At 38.7% G+C, this 24,045-nt stretch overlaps 1 protein-coding gene across 3 annotated transcripts in view; it reads right to left on the reverse strand.

Moving 5' to 3' along the window:
- The window catches only part of LOC149231267 (pentatricopeptide repeat-containing protein At4g21190-like), a 187,711-nt gene that overhangs the window by 71,318 nt on the left and 92,348 nt on the right, over window positions 1-24,045 (reverse strand). The window lies entirely within an intron of this gene.

Consider the following 24,045-nt stretch of genomic DNA (forward strand, 5'->3'; position numbering starts at 1 on the left):
TAAAAAGTTGTCGATAATTATGCATGTGTGATTTATTGTTGTTTATATTCCATTGTGCAAGGGTAGCCTTGTTGAGATTCTTGGTTTGGTAGCGTCAAAGATTTTAAGATTCTATCTAGGACCAGGGTCGTGGAAATTCAACTGATGATCTTATGTGCTTGAACTGATCCAAATTTATGAAGGAACGAAATGAAATACAGATATAAACAAAAACACAGAGATACAACGAAAACAAAACTTCAATTCATTAATAACAAAGTACTGAAAACTATTTACATGCAGAATGGAAATAAACTAGCTCAAGCGATGGTAATTTATCTCTGAGAAGAGATGTGGCAGCTACATGCCTTCTGAATTGTGTTACAATGAGGCTCAAAGGCCTATTTATTATTGAGAAACAATGGAAAACCCTAAACATCCAAAAACCTAAACCTAGGAGATGAAGCACCAAAAGTTTGTGGGCCCCATTTAGGGTAAATTGATACATCAATTTCCCAAGGTCGTAACTTTGGCATACGATCTTCGTTTGTCGCGTACAATACCTCGTTCGAAAGATATATCCGAGGACTATAACTTTTGACTGCAAACCCCTATTGTAAGGAATGGGTTTGCCCGATTTCCAAAAAAAATGTCGTTTCGGGCCTCAAAACGAATCCGAAAGCTCAGGACTCGAAAAACTACCAGAAATAGTAAATTGTGCTACAATTAAGGAAACTGAAAGAAACAATGGTGGGGGTCCAAGTGGAATAGGTGGGTGGCCACCAATATCCACCCGGAACAATCCTCCCCCCTTAGGACTCGCAACTTCAGATTGAGAGAGCAGTTCACAACTTCACATTAAGAGCGCAGTTCACAAGTTCTTCTAAATTTCTAGTTTTATTTTATCATGATGTTTCCAAATTTCTAGTTAGTAGTTTCTTATGTGCTTGAATTGATCCAGATTTATGAAAGAACGAAATGAAATAGAAATAGAAATAGAAACATAGAGATACAACGAAAACTAAACTTCAATTCATTAATAACAATGTACTGAAAACTATTTACATGAAGAATAGAAATAAACTAGCTCAAGCGATGGTAGCTTATCTCTGAGAAGAGATGTGGCAGCTGCATGCCTTCTGACCAGTGCTCACAACTTCACATTGAGAGCGTAGTTCACAAGTTCTTCTAAATTTCTAGTTTATTTTATCAATCATGATATTTCCAAATTTCCAGTTAGTAGTTTCTTATGTGCTTGAACTGACCCAGCTTTATGAAGGAACGAAATGAAACACAGATATAAACAGAAACATAGAGATATCGTGAAAACAAAACTTCAATTCATTAATAACGAAGTACTGAAAACTATTTACATGCAGAATGGAAATAAGCTAGCTCAAGCGATGGTAGCTTATCTCTGAGAAGAGATGTGGCAGCTACATGCCTTTTGAATTATGTTACAATGAGGCTCAAAGGCCTATTTATTATTGAGAAATAATGGAAAACCCTAAACATCCAAAAACCTAAACCTAGGAGATGAAGTGTTAATTTTGGGTAGCATCGAATGTGCTCTAGCCTTGACAATTGGTGGAGAGGCTAAGGCACATAAGATCGCCAAAACCCAGAAATTGTTTGGAGAAATTCCACCCTGAGGAGGAGTTATTAAAATAATTAATATTTTTAATGAGTTCCTAAGTCTAAACTTAGAAAAATAAAAATATTAATGTGTATTAATAAAATATGGGTGACAAAGTTCTAAGTGACGAAGATCAAGCTAGTTCTAATCTTAGGCGTTGATTAGGGACTTAATCTCGGCCGTTGATTCTTCAACAGGAAAAGTATAAGAGGAGGCTTGAGGGTCAGTTGGAAATACATCAAGTGATCAAAGAATTCGATTTTTTGGGGCGAGGTTTGCTGAGGAAATCGAGTTAGTGATCAAAGTTGCAGTGAGGAGCAGTTCAACAAGGAATTTTCATACGAGACTGAAGAATACATAGCAAAGAGGCAACACAGTGCCAAGAGAGACAGCGCAAGCCCTAGAAGTGCTGACGTAGAGGCCGAAGAGATGACGCAGAGGATGTAGAAGGCTAACGCAGGGGACGCAGACGTCGTAGAGGCCGATGTTGGGCCTCAAAGGCAACGCTGGGAAAATTCTGTGGGGCAGATTGGGAGTAGATTAGAAAATTCTGAGCCGAGAGAGGGAGACGCAGCTGCTGAAGGAGTGATGCAGTTCCAGAGCAGTGCTTGGAGCAGCTTTCGTTGTCCAACATAGGGAACATCTAGAGTCGTTGTTGAGAATGATCATCTGCTTGTTGATTTGCCGGAATATCGGTCTCTGGATTGAGGTACTACTGCCAAGGATATTCTCTGTTGAGTGAGCCATTTCTGGCACCCTAGTTGTATTCACGAAATCCGCTTAATAATACAAACCCTCTATACGTTGCACCGGTTTCCCGAATTGGGTTTTTCTGGGGACAATTGTCCAAAAATAATGGTGTCCCTTGTGTTATTGTCTCGGTTTATTTTAGTGCATGATCTGTATATTGGTGAAGGTTGCAATAGTGTTTATTTCGATGTTTATGCAATTAAATAACTTGTTAATGTAAAGAACAAGTAGGAGATTATAAACCAGTAATTGCAGTAGGGGTTTCTGAAGTGTTAGATTCAACGATTTTGACATGAAGCACCAAAAATTTGTGAGCCCCGTTGGAGTAAATTGGTACATCAACTTCCCAGTGTTGTAACTTTGGCATACGAACTTCGTTTGATGCATACAATACATCGTTCGAAATATCTATCCAAGGACTACAACTTTCAACTACAAACTATTGTTACAAGCAACGGGTTTGCCCGATTTCCAAAAAAACGTTGTTTAGGGCCTCAAAGCAGCTCCAGAAGTTCAGGACTCAAAAAACTGCCAAAAATAGTAAATTGTACTACAATTAAGGAAACTAAAAGAAACAATAATGGGGGACTAGGTGGAATAGGCAGGTGGCCACCAATATCCACCTGGATTATTCCTCCCCCCTTGGGAAGCGATGGCCCCCATTGCGTTGAGTGCCCCCATCAAATGGGGAAACTTTTGTTGAACCTGGTCCCTGGTGAGCCACTTGCCTTGGTGCAGGAGTTGGCCAGTTTTGACAACTCGATACAGTTGGATCCTCTATTTGCGAGTGTTCTTGATCTATTTCAATGATCTGATCAGTTGTGGCATGTTCAATGCAGTCTGGGTTTCAGCAATGTGTGATGTGTCCAGCAATGGTGGAAAGTATGGTCGAAGGCGGTCCGCACTGAATACGGGGTGCAAGCCCAAGAATGGGGGGATACTGAGCTCAAAAGCGTTGTCTCCCATGGCCTTAGTGATGGTGTAAGGCCTGTGTCGGAGTGATCGATCATCGAAGCTTACGATGGGCTCCAGCGAGGCACTCTTTCTACAGATGTAACCAAACTTTTTCGCCCACCTAAAACTTGTGTGGCACCCAACGTTGATCATGCCATTATTTGTATTTTGCATTGGCTTTCTCCAGGATGTCATGAACCTACTAGCAGATGTGCTGAATGCGCTCAATAAACCTGGTGGCTTTATCGGCTTCAGCGGGAGGTGATGCTCATGAATGGTTTACTGAAAAGCCTCAGAATTCATTTGATTCCTTAGAATCGATCATTAATGCCTTTAAAGAAAAATATGGAGATAAGAGAGAAGGAAAACACCTCGTAAAAGCTATTAGCATAATAAAAAAGAGAGAGAATGAAACTGTTGAAGAATTTAATAAAAGGTTTAATGGTATTATTAGAGAATTACCTCAAGACTATAAACCTACAGACAAATCTCTCCAAGATTTTTACATTGATGCTTTTAGTCCTGAGCCATCTTATGAATTAAGGCGTGCTAAACTTAATGATTATAGAGATTGCCAAGCCTTAGCTATAGAGCTTGAAAAGGACAAGGCAGCATCTGGGAGGTTTGAGATCCCAGGTTTTGATAGGGCTGCTACGGAACTAAAACAACCTAAAGGAAAAGCAGTTCAAGAACCTGAAAGCGAACTTGCTCTAAAATTGCTTCAAAAGATTGAAACCATGGAAATCAATCATAACAAGGAAATAGCCACTTTGCAGAGTAGGTTGATTCAAATGGAAAGAACACAAACGCAAAACTTCCAACCTCGAAATAATAATAATAGAAATAACAATTGGCAAAAGAAGGGTCAGTCTACTGAGCAAAGGCCTCCTAATCCGATAACTAATTTGGTTGATAATGCTCCTCCTTATTGTCGGGTTTGTGATGCTCTTCATGAAGAGGCCACTTGCCCCATCGTTAGAAGAATCTTGGATAATGGAATGTTTGGGACAGGTGATCAAATAAATGTGGTAGGTAGCAAGTTTCATTTGTCTATGGATGATTGGATAGAGGTCAAGGAAAATAGTCATGATGTTATGAATCCTTCATCAGCTTTTAGTATAAATAACCTTGAAAATGAAGATGACATTTTGGCTAGGTTATATGGTGAAAAACCCTCTCCCGAGCAAATCTTGGAAATTGCTAGAGATAAGGGTTTGGCCTATTAGAGAAGGGATAAAGATCAAAGTGGGAATCAAATTCCCCCTCGAACTTTTAACCCTGGTATAAACTCTGGGTTAGATGTCGATTTGGGAAGTTGGTTTAACAACGCAAAAATCTGAGTTCCTGTCTCCGAGATTGCTAAAATCCCTTCCCAAAGAGACAAATTACTAAAAGCTATTCAAGGTTCTCAAGTAAATACTTCTCAACAAAAGAATCGGGAAGTTGACTATCATGATGCTCCCATATATTTGCAAAGCTTAGATGCAGATAACAAAGATCACCAACCTTTCTTTATCACCTTGTTAGTTAATGGATATAAATTGAATAATTGCATGTTGGATTCTGCTGCATCAGCTTGTGTAATGACTAAAAGGGTCATGGAACAGCTTAACTTAAGAGTTTCTAGACCCTACTATAACATATGTGCCATGGATTCTAAGAAAATTGAAGTGCATGGTTTAATCAAAGATTTGCAAGTTCATCTATCAGTTTACCCAGACATCATGATTGTCATGAATATTGTTGTTGTGGATGTGCCTGATGCCTGGGGTATGCTGTTATCCAGAAAGTGGCCTCTGATTTAGGAGGAAGTATTCAAATGAATTGGTCATATGCTATGATTCCTTCCCCTAGGGGTGATGGTTTTGTAAGACTAAATAGAGAGCCCGAAAGAAAATTTCATGTCGAAGATCCTAAGAGACCTCACAGCGAGATAATCAAAGAGCAATCTGACATTGGGAACTATGTCATCATGTCTAATTTCATAATTCCTCCCGATAATAAGATTAAGGATCTCAAGGATAAATTTGGTATATGTACTTCGATGGTGCATCGTCTAAGCATGGTAAAGGAGCTGGAATAGTGCTTAAATATCCCCTTGATCACATTTTCAAGTTTGCCTATCGATTAGAATTCGAAGCAACCAACAATGTCGCTGAATATGAGGCTATATTGTTGGGGCTTGAATTGGCAAAATCTTTGAGGATTGCTTAGCATTAAGGGGGATTCTGATTTAGTTATCATGCAGCTTAAAAATAAATTCACATGCAAAAATCAAAGACTAAGGAATTATCGAAATGTTGTGTGGGATACTATGGAGCACTTTGATGCTCTTGACCTCGAAGCTATCCGAAGAGAGCAAAATAGTTTGGCAGATGAACTTGCCGTAGCTGATACTACTTTCCAGTTATTTGATGAGCTAATTAATGATAAGATTAAAATGGAAGTAATATTTAGACCATCTGTTCCAGATAACTCAGAGCATTGGCAGGTTTTTAATGATGAAAAGCAAGTCATTCGTTTCCTTAATAGTTTGGATGAGTTTGAGGATTTCCGGGTAGATTCTGAGGAGGATGGATCTTTGAATCATGAGCATATCATGAATCCTACTCCTAGGAATGTGGTTGCCTTAGAACAACATTTTGATCGGCATGATGCCACGAAGTTGGGAGAAGAAAATAAGATGGACCCAGGCGAATATCTCGAGATAAACATTGGTACTTCTGAAAACCCAAAAATGGTTAAAATTGGTAGAGGTACTAGTGTGGAGGAAAGAAAAAAGTTAACTAATTTACTTAGCAAATGTCGAGATGTTTTAGCTTTTCCTTATGATGAATTAAAGGGTTATAGGGAAGATGTCATGGAACACACTATCCCCTTAAAAGATGAAAATGCTAAAGCCTTTCGCCAGAAACTTAGGCAAATTAATCCTAAATTAGCCCCTTTAGTTCAGAAAGAATTTGCGAAAATGCTTACAGCAGGAATTATCGCTCAAACCAGGCATTCAACATGGTGTTCAAATCTGGTGATTGTTAGGAAAAAGAATGTACGATAAGGCTTGTGTCGGTTTTCGAAACCTTAATCTAGCATGCAAAAAAGATAATTACCCTTTGCCAAACATGGAAACTTTGTTGCAAAGAGTAACCGGTTCTGGAATGATGTCGTTGCTAGATGGTTTTTCTGGGTACAATCAAGTATGGGTTAAAAAGGAAGATCGTCATAAAACCACATTCACCACATCATGGGGTACCTTTGAATACATCAGAATGCCGTTTGGATTAACCAACGCTGGAGCTACATTCCAAAGGGCTATGGATTATGCCTTCAAGGGGTTAATCGGGAAAATTATTGAAATTTACCAAGATGATCTTACTGTTTTTTCTAAAGATGGTATCAGTCATGTAAATCATCTTAGGCAGGTTTTCAATAGATGTAGAGAATATGGGATTTCTTTGAATCCATCTAAGTCTGTTTTTGGAGTAACAGAAGGGAAATTACTTGGCCATGTCATTTCTAAGGAAGGAATCAAGATTGATCCTGAAAGAATTCAAGCAATCCAAAAGATTCCTCTCCCTCATAATCTTAAATCCCTTCAGTCTTTCCTTGGAAAGACAAATTTTATTAGAAGATTTATCCCAAATTACGCAGAAATAGCTAAGCCTATTCAAAGTCTTCTAAAGAAAGATGCAAAATTTGTTTGGCAAGAAGACAGCAAAAGGGCTTTCCAAGAAATCAAATGTGCTATTGCAAGAGCTCCTGTCTTAGTTAGTCCCGATTATTCCAAGGACTTCATGATTTTTTCTTTCGCTTCCGAAGATACCATTGCTGGTGTCCTGCTACAAAAGAATAAAGATGGTCACGAGCAGCCTATCGCTTTCATGAGTAGAGCGCTTCAAAATTCCGAGTTGAAGTACAATACCATGGAAAAGCAGGCTTATGCCTTGGTCAAGTCTCTTAAGCACTTCAAAACTTATGTGGGTTATTCTAAAATCATTGCTTTCGTCCCACATTCTCTTGTTAAAGATATATTAACTCAAACCGATTGCTTGGGGACTCGTGCTAGGTGGGTTACTAAAATACAAGAATATGATTTAGAGATTAGACCCACCAAGCTAGTCAAAGGCCAAGGTTTGGCTCAGATGTTGACTGAAGGTAACGAAAAGACTCTTGGTTTATTTTGTCTTAGCGATCTATCTTTGCCGGAGTTGCAAAGATTAGGAGAGCATGAGTGGTACAAGGACATAGTTTATTACTTGATGAATCTTGCATGTCCTAACCATTTAGTTGCTCATAAGAGAAGGGCTCTTAGACTAAAAGCCGCTAAGTATTGCCTTAAGAAGGATGGTCTTGGGTGGAGAAATCCTGAGGGCATAGTGCTTAGGTGTGTTGATGACATTGAGTCCAAGAAATTAATCTCTGAGTTTCATTCAGGATTTTGTGGTGGTCATTATGCTGCTAGAACTACCGCCCACAAAATCCTGAGAGCTGGTTATTATTGGCCTTCAATTTTTTTTGATGTGCACAAGTTTGTTAGAGCTTGTCAAGCCTGTCAACTATTCACTGGGAAATAGAAGCTTGCTGCCCTGCCCCTACAACCTGTCATTGTAGAGGCACCTTTTCAGCATTGGGGTCTGGACTTCATAGGGAAGTTCCATGAAAATTCTAGCAATGGCTACTCATGGATTTTGACTGCTATGGATTATTTCACTAAATGGGTTGAAGCCATTCCTGCTAAGAATGCCACTGAAAAGGTTATTATGGATTTCATTGAAAATAATATCATTACTAGATTTGGTGTCCCTGCTAAGATCACTACTGACAATGCCAAAGCTTTTAGTTCCTTAGAGTTTTCATCTTTTTGTTTCAAATATGGCATTGTCTTATCTCATTCGTCAAATTATTATCCTCAGGGTAATGGTCTGGCTGAATCAAGTAACAAGAATCTCATAACCATTATCAAGAAGATAGTAGGAGATAATAAGAGATCATGGGACAGCAAAATCAAGTATGCTTTATGGGCAGATAGAATCACTAAGAAGAAAGCTACTGGTAAATCTCCCTTTGAATTAGTTTATGGCTTGGATGTAACTTTACCTGTGCACCTGAAATTGCCAGCTTATCAGCTCCTTCAAAAATTTTCTACTAATAAAGATGTTGTTCAGAATAGAATAGATTAGATTGTGGAGTTAGATGAAGCTCGTAGGACAGCTTTTGATGCTATTTGTAAAAATCAATCTAACATTAAGAAAAGCTTTGATAAATTCTCTCGATCTAGATCTTTGCAGGTGGGAGATATGGTACTACTTTGGGACCGCAAGAATGAAAAACCAGGAAAACATAAGAAGTTCGACAGTTTGTGGCTGGGACCGTACATCATTCGAGATATAGCTGGACCAAACTCATTCCACTTGAGCAGATTGGATGGTGAACCACTTGATCTACCAGCGAATGGCCAAATGCTCAAGTTGTTCTTCAAAGATGATATCTGATGCCATAGGGCATCCTTTGTATTGTATTTCTATCCCTACTCCTTGTTATTTCAGCATTTTATTTCTGATTTAGGATTAGATTTACTTTCCTTGTTAATAAATGAAGAGCTTCTATCTTTTATGTGCTTAGATGTTATATGATGGTTTTTGAATGGACGCTACTTATTTCTGTTGTGTGTTGCGTGGATGCAGATTCTGGATTCTCACATTCCTACAGTGCAGCAACATGTCCCCAAGTAGAGCCAGATGTTGACCACTACGTGTCAACTACCCATAGCAATACACCCCCTTTTCTTCGCAAAAAGGGATAGCGCTTGATCGACATGTCCGTGCCATTCAACAATCATCGTCGACTTGATCATACTATGTTGTAAACCCAGTCTGCATGTGTGAATTGTAAATAATCTTAGCATATATGAGTCATGTATGTAAATTGTCTAGGTGGACCTAATTTTCTAGTGATAATCTACATTTCGGAAGGTTTTTCGTCTCACCGATCCATGATCGGCAGAGTTTTCCTTCAGCCTAACCCCAAAGCCGGAATGAATTTTGTCATTAGAATCTTAGAGAAATCCTAGTGTGTTAATCTGCTAGATTATAGTTGTGTCGCAGAACTGGGTGGTTTATGAGGGTCTATGTCAAATGGGTTTTCCCCCTTGAGATGTAAAGTTGTAAAAGTCATGATGTAAAGTGTCTTGAGGGTTAGAAAATGTTTTAATGCCCTCATAAGTCCTAAGTCCTAGGTCCTAGGTGATTTTTTCCAAAGGCTAAGTTCGATGATCTATTTAAAAATAAATTAAAAAGTAAATAAATAAATAAATAAAATAAAATAATTAAAAAACTTAGAAATAATAAAATAATAATATTTTGAGTAAATAAATGCAGAATTTCAATTTTTTAATACATTAAAAATTCGACGGATGAGATTAAGAGATATCTTGATCCTCATCGACGGTCGAGATCATTTTGACGTGGATCACTCGAACTAGCTGTTGGGAATTTTTCCTTTAAATAGGGTGCTAGGGGTCATTTGAGATCATTCGATCTGTGAGTCTTGTGCTGAAGAAGCTCTCTTGTAAACTTTTTCTGGTGCTAATAAAGAAAGACTTTGGGGTTGAAATCTTGCTGGTGTTACTCTCTTGAAGTGCTGTGAGCTATTTTATTTTCTGCATATTTTGATTTTCAGCCATTAGTAACAGTTTATTATAGAGTATTGTTGAACACAGGTATCTTGTTCACTTGCTAGGGTTTGAATGGCATTAGAATTTTTGAAATAATGGCAGGTATCTCCATTGCATCTGAGATCTAGTACTGTTTTTCTCTCTTTATTGATGGTTGAAGTGAGTTGTGCAGGAAACCCTTATTGAAGAATATCAGTGGGTGTTTGGGGAAGTTCTCGGCTGAACCAGCCAACTCCCACAAGCATTTTCTTGCAGAGCCCAGCCAGTTTCGATCCTGGGTTTATCATTGGAGTCTGTTTCTTTTTTTGATTTGCATGAGAGATTTCTGAAGTTTTTCACAGTAAATCTGGAATTTTGATAATATTACCGTGGATTATTGACAAATCTGGCTGCTAAAGAGCCTTAGATCTGTAAATTCGTAGCTGGTTTGTAGGGTTTCATTTTTAATCCTTGCATATATTTTCTGGGTTTTTGTTTTCCATTTGCAGGTTGCAGGTCTGAGATAAAATCTTGTGGGAAAATTAGTTTTTGCAGGGTCTCTGTTTTGGCTGTTCAAGGGTTTTAAATTTTGTTGCTTTCAGATCTGGAAATCTTTTTGAGAGGGTTTCATCTACAAAAACTGAAGATAAGTGGATCAAATAATTTTATCAGAGTCCCTGGAAAGTATTTTATATTGGTTGCTTGGTGGGATTGCAGAGAAAACCCGCACCTCTTCAAGTCGTTTTTCCCTCAACTGTCCAGACAAATTACTCACTGCTCGCTGTCCATTTCATTCTGCTCCTCAGCAATCTATTGCCAGCCTCCACGCAGCTCTCTCTCTGCGTCCTTTTTTTTCTACGCATTACATTCCTGCACCCCCACATAGCTCCACTTATCGAACCTGCAACTCTTCTTTCTCTGTTGCGTCCTCAGGTTGCCCACGCAGCTCCTTCTCCTCCTCCTCCTCTGCAACGCTGCCATTCACTTGTTGGTTGCCCCACGTTTCATAACGCCCCGCGCTGCCATACTCATCTGCGTCCCTCAACCTGCAACCAAGCTTGCTGCCTTCACCCATTAAATTCAATGCAGACATATCCCTTGCAGCCGCATCTTCAACGCTCGAAGTTCCTCTCCCTGTTGTTGAGCATCCCTTCTGCAGCCGGCTCAAAACAATCAACCATAAGCACTTGCACCCTCTCCATCCACCGTCGATGAGCGTTCCGCCGTCAAAATCAGCAAATCGCACTGTAAGAATCACGTTGTTATTCATACGGGCCAAGTCTTTTTTTTATGCGTTGAATGGTAAGGTAATGTGAGCTTAGTTTTAGATTTCATTTTATTTCATGAATAGGAGTTAACGTAGGTCTTTTTTTTTTTTACTTGTTTTAGGTTTATAAAAATTTAAAATAAAAAAATTTCGATTTTGCTTTTAGATTTTTTGATATATATATATATTGATGTTTCATTTTTTAATGTAAGTTTGAAATTTTTATTAAGCTTTTGATTTTAGCATTAGATCCTTTAGGCTTAGCTTGGTTTGTATAGGCTCTAGATTATTTTTGATTCAAGTTTTAAGTTCATTTAAAAATAAAAAATAATAAAAAAAAAAAAAAAATTAGGACTTTAGTTTCAGTTTAAGTTTTGATTTCAAGTCTTTTTTTTTTATAATCATAAAATTCATAAAAATTATAAAATCATAAAAAAAACAGGGTTCTAGATTTTAATTCTATAGTTTAGTTTAAGTTTTATTTTTATTAATCATAAAAAAATTAAAAATCATAAAAAATATAAAAAATTTATAAAAGATATAAAAATTTTCTTTTCTATAGTTTAGGTTTTAGATTTAAAAGTCTCATTTATTTAGACTTTAGTTAACCTAGTCTTGTTTTATTTGAAAACATAAAAATATTTTGGAAATATTTTGCCAGTTTGAGTCTTAGCTCAGGAATCTGTTGCTTTTTATCTCGTCCGCTGAGGCTAAAATTTTGATCATTTTTATGTGATTTAGCATGCTTGAATGATCATGAATGAGATATCTGGTTAGCGTTTAAAATTACATGGTTGTGTATCGAACTTTATCTTTCGAAGTTTTAAATTGCTGGAGTATCATTTAAGCATTTTCTCGCATTTGATAAAATTTAATCTTTGTTTAAGTTATTTGATGATAAATGATTGCTCTACATGGTTTACATTTCTGCAACATTTAGTAAGTAATCATTTAAACATTAACTTCATAAGGCACTGGTCTATTTATTTAACAAATCAATTTAGTGCTTGTTCCTTTGTGTCTCCTAACCCAACTGGTTCACAGTTGGTCATCCATTTCCCTATAGGGTCTACCCCCCTTAGCCGCGGGAGACAGGCTTAAACGGAGAGATCGGGGATCAGAGTGACAGCCCCCGGTTTGAGCGTTGTCGTGACAATCTGTGCGACAACAGACCACAAATACACAATCATTTCCATGCTTGGTAGAAGGAAGGTTGGACATATAGTCCATGGAGATGGATTCCCCGGGCTAGTTAGGAGTAGGTAGAGGAGTATGCAAGCCTTACTTCTTAATAATTGGCTTGGCAATGGCACAAGCAGTGCAAGATCTGATGTATTTTCCAACATCCTGTCGGAGATTTGGCCAATAAAAATACTTTTGTAGTACGGCCATAGTTTTCTCCACACCAAAGTGTCCTACGATCCAACTGTAGTGTGCCTCCCAAATCAGCTTGGCATGCTCACTTGAAGGAACGCAAAGGTGGCCCAGGTAGCATAATAATGTTGATTTCTGGTAGCATCACATGTGCTCTAACTCTCAAAATTTGCAAGGAGGCTTAGAAACATGCATTCTCCAATACCCAGAAATCATTTTGGGAAATTCCACCCAGAGACGGTTTTATTAAAATAATTAATTCTTTTAATGAGACCCTAAGTCTAAACTTAGGAAATTAAAATAATTAATGGGTATTAATCTAAACTGTGGGTGAAACTTCTAGAAGAAGGTGAAGATCAAGTCAATATGATCCTAGCCATTGATTAGAATCTAATTTGGGCCATTGATTGATTAGCGAGAGGATTATAAAAGAAAGCTTGATGGGCTCTTCGAGAACACACACAGAGAGTTCAGAAGATAGAATTTCTGAAGCAGAGCAACTGTCGGTGAGAAATTCAAAGTGAGCTTTTGTAGTGAGGGGCAAGGATAGTTCTAGTTGGATATTTCTCCTGGTCCAAGAATACTCAGCAGATGAGGCAGAGAGAGATCCGGGAGAGGCAACGTTGAGCCAGAAGACGCTGACGTAGAGCTACGCAGGTTGACGCAGAGGCAGTGTAGAAGCCTTGAGGGAGTCTGAAATTTGTTGGAGTGTTCGATTTATGTTGTTGGAAGCCGAGGTGTTAGGCCGGGAGAGCAAAAGTCTAAATCTCAAAGGCAAATCGATCAGCCGAGAAGAGTGACGCAAATCCTAGACAGTGCGACGTTGGGCTAACACAAACACTACGCAGAGGCAACTAGGGGGTTGTTCATTCAAGTGTTGGATCAGCTGGGACTTCCAGTGATAGTGTGAGGTAATCTCAGAAATCTCTCTAACAATGATATTCTCTATAACTGGATAGCCAGGAAGGCATCCAACGATTGTATTCAGAAATTACTATTGCATAATAATAAAACCCTCAGAGTTGTTTCACCGGTTTTCCCACATTGGGTTTTTCCGAGGACATTTGTCCAAAAACAATTGTGTAGATGTGTATGCTTATTATTTCTCTCTTGTGCTGTATTTAGTTTCCGCATTTTATTTTGGTGTAGGCTGCAGTGTATCTATTTCAGTGTTTGTCGTAAAAAACTGCAAATAACTTGTTCAATTAATTTAACAGGTAGGTGAAATATAATCAGTTTGTTGCAGTAGGAATTGGGTAACCGATTTTTCACATGGTATCGGAGCACAGATCGTGAGCAAAAGAGCTTAGAAGGAGAAAGGAAGGAGTTGAAATTCCTACAGAGGCAACAATTTGAAACCCAAGGAGGTAGCGCAGTTCGAAGGCCTGGACGGCGAAGTCCGAGGAGAAATCAATTTCTCTGAGCGAGTCAACAGAGATTCGATTTCCAGTTCGAAAACTTCCAGTGGCAGAACCAGCAGCGTATTTTTTTTCTTGCAGAGCAAATCTTCAGCTAGGACGTAGATATTTTGTAGCAGTTGTCAGGGGAATAGCGTCAGTGGGAGAGAAGGAGACGCACTAAGGGAATTTCTTCCTTAGAGAATTCCTAGCCGGGAATTCGAATTCTCATTTGCTAAGCAGTAGCAGGAAATAGGAGGTCATTTCACTTTTTTGATTGGCAAAGATAGCAGCCAGTGGATTGAGAGATCAGGATAGGTTGGATGGTGCATCCAACTATGTGATCTGAAAGGCAAGGATGTCGTGCCTTCTGGATGAGCATTTTCTCAAGATCTACGTCGACAGCATGGTAGTTGAGCCTGCAGATCCAGATCCGCTTAAGAAGTAAAAGGGAGAAATGGCAAAGACAAAAAGAATGATCCTCGATGGAGTGAAGGATCATATAGTCTGTCACATGGTTGGCAAAAATACTGCCAAAGAGATGTGGGATGCATTGTCGATGCTGTATCAAGGATCTTCCGAGCAGCAGAATATGTACTTGGAGCAGAAGATGAGATCTATGCATATGCAGAAAGGGGAATGCATTGATCCATTCCTTGCGAAGCTTCAGGAGACCCAGGACGAGTTAGCAGTTGTGGGGTCAACACCTCAAGGATCCGAGATCGTTAGACTGGCCCTTAATTCAGTCTCAGAGGAGTAGCAAGTCTTTGTCCAGAGCATCTTGGGCAAAGCGACTTTGCTAAACTAGGATGAGATGTGGGCAGCTCTTAAGCAAGAGGAGCTGAGGAGGGACATGGTCAAGTGTAAACTTGACAGAAGTAGCAGCAGTGGGTCGAAGCCCCCCGAGGAGGATGAGAATGCAGCTCTTGCATCTAAGGGGCAACAAGAGCAGCGGAAGCCGAAGAAGGACGTTTCGAAGATTAAACGCTTCAGGTGTGGTGAAATGGGTCACTAAGCAACATAGTGTCCTCTCAGAAAGAAGGACAAGGATGATAAGCATGATCCGAAAGTTGCAGTCGCGAAGATCGAGGAGGATGAGTTTGCCATGACAACTGAGATACCTCCAAGAGGGAGGTGCGCTAATTTAGAGTTGGAGTTTGAAAGAGCTACAGATGGGCAAGATCCTTGAGGAGCCCACCTCTCGGATCAATTCCTTACTACGGGAGCTCAAATCAATAGTAGCAGGATGGACCAGTGTCAGTTGATGCACAGTGGTGTCGAAGTGACAGTTGCAAAGGCTAGTAGCGCCAGAGACCGAGCAATGCAAAGCAGAGTTGGCAACAGTGCAGATGGCACATAGCAAGGTTAGCAGCAGCGCAGAGGTTCCAGAGGGTCAACGCAGAGACTAGCAGCAATCAGACTCAAGCGAAGATGCATCATACTGAACACTAGTTCAGTAATTTGGGATGTTTTTCCGTTGTTGATGCAGTAGCAGCAGCAGTTGGAGAAGGTTGCAATGCAAATGTAGTTGGTAGTGGCAGTGCCAGCAGCAGCACGAATGCAGAAATTCAGAGGGAGTTGCAGTATGAATGCAGTGTTGAAAGTGGCAAGGTTAGCAATAGTACAGATGCAACATTTGCGCAGTAGTTGGTGGGCAGTGATGTCAGACATCAGCAGCGTTGAAGGAGATGTTACAGAACAGAGCGATGCTTCAGCAGGTTGAATTGCTAGAGCACAGTCAACGCTAAGAGGGAGTGTTGATTTTTGGTAGCATCGGATGTGCTCTAAGTCTCAAAATTTGCAGGGAGGCTTAGACACATGCATTCTCCAATACCCAGAAATAGTTCTGGGGAAATTCCACCTGGGGACAGTTTTATTAAAATAATTAATTATTTTAATGGGACCCTAAGTCTAAACTTAGGAAATTAAAATAATTAATGGGTATTAACCTAAACTACCGGTGAAACTTCTAGAAGAAGGCAGAGATCAAGTCAAAATGATCCTAGCCATTGATTAGAATCTAATCTGGGCCACTGATTGATCAGCTAGAGGATTATAAGAGAAGGCTTGATGGGCACTTGGAGAACGCACACACAGAGCTCAGAAGATCAAATTTATGACGCAGAGTAGTTGTCGGTGAGAAATTCGAAGTGAGCTTTTACAGTGAGGGGCAAGGATAGTTTCGGTTGGAGAATTCTCCTGATCCGGAAATACTTAGCAGAGGAGGTAGAGAGAGATCCGGGAAAGGCAACGTTGAGCCAGAAGAAGCTGACGCAAAGCTACGCAGGCCAATGCAGAGGCAGCGTAGGTTGATACAGAGGCAACACATAAGCCTTGGGGGATTCCGAAATTTGTTGGAGGGTTCGATTTCTGTAGCTGGAAGCCAGGGTGTGAGATCACGAGAGCAGAAGTCTGAATCTCATAGGCAAATCGATTAGCCGGGAAGAGTGACGCAGATCCTAGACAGTGTGACATTGCGCTGACCCAGACACTATGTAGAGGTAGCCAAGGAGTAAGGATAGGCTTGCAATCTTCCATCTTCTTGTAACCTGTTGCCATGGGGGTAAGGATAGGCTTGCAATCTTCCATCTTGAATTTATTGAGCATTTCCTTGATGTACTTGATTTGATATATGAATATTCCTTTATCCTGCTGAGATATCTCGATAATCGTTAGATTGTCTTGATCCACTTTCACATAGAGATTGCTTGTCAGCACTTCCTTTCTTGAATCTATAATACTTCAACTATTCTTCTCCCCCTGAACATGTAATGAAACTGCCATCTTGTTCAAACTACCTGTCTGTCAATCGTAGACTTGTGTCATATACTGTTGTATACACTCCTTATCTTCAAATTTCTAGGAGTCGATAAGCTGAATTGTTCAAAATAGTGTCATTTAATGGACCGTCTTGACTCGAGTCATTAACCGAAGCAGTTGTTGATTCCTCACAATTCATTACGAATGGATGTCACTTTTACACATGACTCTTTTACAACTTTACAATGATGACTCTTGGCCTTGACACTTCTTCACAATATATGGATGGTTGTCATGTCTTCAAAGGATGTCCCGTTGCAATGCTTCCTTTGATTTGATACTTCTTCTCTTGAATTCTTGTTTGAAGTTGTACTTGAATCTTCTTCTACCTGCATTCAAAATTTGCTCAGCGAAACCAATCCCAAAACAAAACAAATACCCTTCAACTTACCTATTCCTACAAAACACATGTAAGTGCATAATAATGAATAAATACAAATTAAAATTACAATGTGTACTTGAAGTGTGCTTGTCACTTTTGTTGTTGACTTGCTGCAGCAGTAGACAAAGACTCCCACTCTTGATATAGGCCTGGACTCTATGCAAGACTATATCCAAAACTGGCCCTTGACTGTTGATGTGTGGTCTTTATTGCGTGATCCTTGAATGCATGCTTTTTTTTGCCTTCTAGGAGCTCAATATTGAATATGTTGTATCTATGTAATTTCGGATCTCCAAGGTCTGAAATTTCGTCCTGTGGTAGCCCTCTAAGTCCTCTTTCCAACCCCATAGGTCTTATCAAGATTGGATTCTTCAAGAAAGAGTTATGCCCAATCTCCCATGATGACCTGATTATAGACTAGTTCAGTAGAGCGAACTTGTATGAAGTGCCACGTGTCACTGTTGCGACCTTCGGCCCTGAAAATGCTACTCAACAAACTACAATCCGTCCTCTTTCTGTGACTATTTACGAAATTTGAATCCAATGCTTAGAGAGAAAGTTATGACGATTTTCCCAACGTCACCTGTTTGACATGGAATTCGAGAGCCTACAAAAACCCTAACTTCCTCGGATCATATCTCCGAAAATATAGCGAACCAAGATCTGAAATTCGGTCACAAGGTTCATCAAAATTTCGGCTCAAATGCGTTTTAATTTCAGCTTTTGAAACTTCGCAGCATAAAAGTTATAGCGAAAATCCCTACTAGAGGAGGATATGAGGGTCATTATTTATATGAATGTCTTGAGTTGAGAGGGTCCTCAACAAGTGAACATTGGAGGGATTTTAGCAGCAATCTTTTTTTTATTAATTATTGACTATTCAATGACCACAACCAATTATGAGTGCCATGCCACAACCCCATAGGGGTTTAGCCCACTAACTGGGGTTACTAACTTCAAACATGAATATCTCTCAAACCGTAAAGAATTACCTTGTGTGCCATATATCAATAGAAACATCTCGACAAGTAGAATCCATCTAGAAGATCCTTCACTCAGAATAGAGTAAGTTGTCAAGTCAAAATGCCCATGCAATATTGGGGTAGCCCCTGGTGTTGCTTGGGTTGACATCAATGACAACCATTGATCAACAATCTCCCCCTTTGGCATTGATGGAAACACAAGTACTCCCCCTGCGATCATGACACCTCTTCCTACTGCCTTCTCTCCCCCTTTGTCATCAATGGCAAAGGGTAACTCCCCCTGACAAACAACCATCCTGCGGACCTATACACACCTCCACTCCCCCTTTCTACTCGAGTAGATAAGAGAAAGAATCTAATGAAAACTTGGGAGAATCCCAAGCTTTTGGCGAAGATACTCAAATGCTTCACGAGGTAATGGTTTGGTAAAGATGTCAACAATTGTTCCTTTGTGCCAACATATTCAAGCTTGATATTCCTTTCGGCGACCTACTCTTTAACGAAATGATATTTAATCGAAATGTGCTTCGTTTTGGAATGCATCACAGGATTCTTGGAGATACTAATGGTGTTGGTGTTATTGCAAAAGATGGGAATAGGCTCATCGAACTTGACTTGAAGATCTTGCAAAGTTTGTTTCATCTAAAAAACTTGTGCACAACAAGTTGTTGCCGCGATATATTTTGCTTTGTTGTGGATAACGAAATTGAAGACTGTTTTTTACTTAACCATGAAACAAGACAACCACCTAGATAGAATGCTGCTCCACTAGTACTCTTACGATCATCAACACTTCCTACCCAATTTGCATCTGTATAAGCTTGGATAACCAGATCATTTCCTTTGGGATACCATAGACCATATTCCGTTGTACCCTTAAGGTATCGAAGAATTCTTTTGACATCAATAATATGAGATTCTTTTGGTGTTGCTTGGAATCGTGCTACTTGTCCAACTGCCTACATCACATCTGGCAGGGACACTGTCACATATAGGAGACTACCAATCATGGATCTATACAACCTTTGGTCCACATCCGTTGACGAATCTTCTTGTAACCTGTTGCCATGGGCGTAAGGATAGGCTTGCAATCTTCCAACTTGAATTTATTGAGCATTTCCTTGATGTACTTGACTTGATATATGAATATTCCTTTATCCTGTTGAGATATGTCGATAATCGTTAGATTGTTTTAATCCACTTTCACATAGGGATTGCTTGTCAGTGCTTCCTTTCTTGAATCTATAATACTTCAACTATTCTTCTCCCCCTGAACATGTAATGAAACTGCCATCATGTTTAAACTACATGTCTCTCAATCGTAGACTTGTGTCATACTGTTGCATAGACTCTTTATCTTCAAATTTCTAGGAGTCGATATGCTGAATTGTTCAAAATAGTGTGTCATTTAACAGACCATCTTGACTCGAGTCATTAATGGAAGCAGTTGTTGATTCCTCACAATCCATTACGAAGACTGCCATGGGATCCGGGCATCCTAAGATTTCGCGGTTCAGCTACCCTTAGGGGTGATATGGTTCCTAAAGGGGAAGATCATTCAAATCTTCCATTGGGCTTTAGTGATTCACTGATGACATGGGGAACTTCACCAGTATGGCAGGATATTCTGCAAGAGGAGATCAAATTGGTTTGGGACCCTAGTGACATAGGATTTGTTAATGTGATGGTGGCGTGACAGTGAGGAGTGGTTCAATGGCATATTTGGGACCCTGGCATTAGCTCAACAAACCTGTGGATCAACAGCATGGGGTAATATTGCTCGAGGACAAGCAATTTTTGGTGGGGAGGATGGTCATGTTCCCAATTTTTGTGCATACAAAAATCACTTAGGAGTTTTTGTAAATTTTGGAAATATTAAAAAAGGGAAATATTATTTTGAGAAAATGAGAAATTATTATTTTAATGGGATGGCAACAAGATAATATTTTATTGGAGGTGGAAGGTAAAATATTATTTTAATGGAAAGCAAACTAATATTTTATTGGTGAGTGAAGGAAAATTGTTATTTTATTGGAGAATGGCATAAAAATAATATTTTATTGAGAAAGGAGACAAATTACTATTTAAATTAAAATGGCAGCAAAAAGTCTCCTAGTGGAAAATGGGTCCCACCAATAAAATAATAGAGAAAAGGGGGAATCTAGAAGCTAGAAGGAGGCTCAATGGAGAATTATAAATAGAGTGGGCTCAATTGGAAGGCATTATATTCTATCTATCTATTTATCAATTGAGAGGAGCTCAAGCGTGTTCAAGAGTTTCAAGCGAAACTCAAGCTAATTTTAGTGGACTTCGAGTGCCACCCTACTTAGCTTTTGAGGAAGATTTTCTCAGATCTTCCATTGGTGTTTAATTGGTTTGGTTGTTCGATTTATTCTCCAAAGATCTAATTATCCTTGTTGTAGGAGGATCCAACACTGTGTGGTTTGCGGGAATCAACCTAGCTCCAAGAAGGTTGAGTTTCAGGAGGAGATTGAATTACGGCCAAATCTAGAGGCCAAAACACTATTCCATTTGCATCAAATTTAAGGTAGATATCTTGCATTGCAAATTCCAGCTCACATTCCTTTGTGACAGTGCCAAGGTAAGGGTACCAAACAATTTATAGGAGGTGTTGACCACTACGTGTCAACTGCCCATAGCAGTAAACCCCCTTTTTCGCAAAAGGGATAGCGCTTGATCGATATGTCCGTGCCATTCGACTATCATCATCAGCCCGATCATGTTATGTTGTAAACCCAATCTGCATGTGTAAATTGTAAATAATCTTAGCAGATCTGTGTCATGTATGTATTTGCCTAGGTAAACCTAATCTTCTAGTGATGATCTACATTTTGGAAGGCTTTTTGTCTCACCGATCCATGATCAGCAGAGTTTTCCTTCAGCCTAACCCCAAAGCCGGAATGGATTTTGTCATTAGAATCTTAAGGGAATCCTAGTGTGCTTTGAGTCTATGTAAAAGTAATTTGGAAATAATTCTAACTATTTGGTTAGGTTATTACAAATTTCTTGATCTGCTAGATTATGTTTGTGTCGAAGAACTGGGTAGTTTATGAGGGTCTATGTCAAATGGGTTTTCCCCACTTGAGATGTAAAATTGTAAAAGTCATGATGTAAAGTGTCTTGAGGGTTAGAAAATGTTTTATCCCCTCATAAGTCCAAGTCCTAGGTGATTTTTCCAAAGGCTAAGTTCGAGCATCCAATAAAAATTAAAAATTAATAAAATATAGAAAATAATAAAAAATTAATAAAATTAAAAATTAACTAAAAAATTAAAAATTAAATTAAATTAAAATTAATTAATTAATTAATAAAAATTTGAAAAATAAAATAAAATAAAATAATAATAAGTCAAAAGTTTTGAGGAAATAAATGCAAAACTTAAATTTTTAATATATTAAAATGCATTTAAAAATTTCGACGAATGAGATTAAAAGAGATTTTGATCCTCATCGACGGTCGAGATCATTTTGACATGGGTCACTCGAACTAGCCATTGGAAAATTTTCCTTTAAATAGGGTGTCAGGAGTCATTTGAGATTCGACCTTAGAGTCGTGTGCTAAAAAAAGCTCTCTTGTAGTCACTTTTCATGTGCAATAAAGAAAGACTTTGGGGTTGAAATCTTGTTGGTGTTACTCTTCCAGAAACACTGTAAGATGCTTTATTTCTGTGCATGATTTTATTTTCAGCCATTGATGATAGCTTTATGAAGAGTGATTTTAAACACAGGTATCTTGTTTAGTCGCTAGGGTTTGAATGGTAGTTAAATTTCAGAATATGATGGCAGGTATCTCCATTAGATCTGGATTTTAATATCGTTTTCTCCTTCTTTGTTAATGGTTGAATTAAGTTGTGCAGGATATCCTTGATTTTGAGTTTACTGGGCGTTCAGGGAAGTTCTCGACTGAACCAGCCAACTCTCGGATTGAATTTTCTGAAGAGCCCAGCTGGTTTTGATCCCAAGCTTATCATTAGAATTTTTGTTGCAGATGCATGGAGGGTTTTCTGAAGCACCTCATCTTAAATTCAAAATCTTAAAAAATATTTTTGTGGCATAATGGCAGATCTGGCTACCTAGAGCCTTCAGTTTGTAAATACTATAATTATTTAGCTAGTTCTTAGGGTTTTTTTTGGGGGTTTCATTTATTTTTTGCAATTTTAGGTTTTGGCTGTTTGTTTTCATTGTTTTTAGGTTGCAGGTTGGAAGAAAACATTTTATCTGAAGCCAGATCTAGGCCCTGGAGGGTAAGATCTGGCCTCAGGTTCAATTCTGGTAGGAATATTTACTTCATATCTGGAAAATTTTGCAGGGTTTTCATCAGACAATCTGAAGCAGCTGATTCAAAATTTTAAGAGCCCTGGTAAATTTTAAGAGGGTTTTCCAATCCATTTGTCTGCTGTCTGGGGTTTCATTATTCGCAGGAAATTTTTTTCGAATTTTTTTTATGTGCTACCCTGGGCCTGTAAAAAACCCTCAATCTTCACGCTACTATCTTTTTGCTCAGCTCCTTCAGAACTGTTGCCTCTCTTCTCGCCGTCACCGGATTTGCAACGCTGCCATTTCTCATCTCTCTTCATGTAGCGTTCAACTGCGTCCTCCATCCGCTGCAACAAGCTCATTCCAGCAGTTGTTGCGTCCTCACCTCTCCCTGATACGCACGACCAATCTCCCTCTTCAAATCCGTTGCCTTCACTGCAAGTTCACGCTGTCCCTTCTTGTTCTATTGCTGACTACGCACATCTGTATGCTGCCAAAACGCTGCAGATCCATTTCTCCTTCTCTGCTCCTCATTCATGCTGCTCTTGCCCACTTCGCAGTCCCTCCATTCAGCTGCCAACTCCATCAAACCTCCATGCCTATCCTCGCTCCTTCCTCACGCAGTCATAAAGCGCCTAGCTTCTCTCTCTGTCTGCACTCAGCTCCTCATTCTCATGCAATCTTCATTTCATCATCGTTGTTCCTCCGCCTTCCAACCTGCAAAAATCTCCAAGCTGCCATCCCACATAACATGCGTAAATCTTCATCCATCTGCCAGATCTTCGTACTTCCCTCATCTCCACTTGTAAACACAGAGAAAGCCAGCACCCTCATCCGCTGCAATCCATTCCATCTTCACGCAGCCAGCTCCATCGAACCTGCAAATCCTCCTCGCTGCGTTCACCTTCGTCGAGTCTTCACTTGCTGCCATCGAAAACCCTTCAGCGTACCTACTAGCAAACCAAACAAACATTCGATGTGTGTGGCTTTATTATTGTATGGGTATGTTGGTTAGATTTAGATTTTTTTTATTTGATCTAAGTTTTAGTTAGGATTTAGATTTTTTTAATTTTTCATTAAATTTTAGTTTTATTCTGTTTTGATTTTAACTTTAGAATTTTACAATCTATAAAAAAACCATAAAAAATATAAAAATAATAAAAAGAAATTCGATTTTTTTTTTTATATTGTATATTCGATGCTATTAGGTGTTAAGATTCTTATTTATTATTTACTTTTAAGTTTCATGTAGTTTAGGTTTTTTTTTTGGTCTTAGAATTAGATATGTTATAGTTTAGTTTAGTTTTATTTTATTTTAGAATAAATCAATAAAAAATAAAAAAATTCATAAAAGGTTAAAAAGTTCCTTTTTAAAAAAAAAATTAGAGTCTTAGTTTAGAATAGATTTTAACTTTATTTAGATTTTAAGTTTTGTTTTATTTTGATTTTAAACTTAAAATTTTATAAAAATAATAAGAATATTAAAAATTAAAAAATTTTGAAAAAGATTAACCAAAAATCGAAAATTCATTTTGGTGACTTTTGTGGTATCTATGTTCCACTTTTCTATAGTTAAA

Source organism: Pinus tabuliformis, chromosome J (genome assembly GCF_031772625.1).
Source record: "Pinus tabuliformis cultivar Carrire ecotype Pingquan chromosome J, CPIR1, whole genome shotgun sequence".
Lineage (NCBI taxonomy): Eukaryota > Viridiplantae > Streptophyta > Pinopsida > Pinales > Pinaceae > Pinus > Pinus tabuliformis.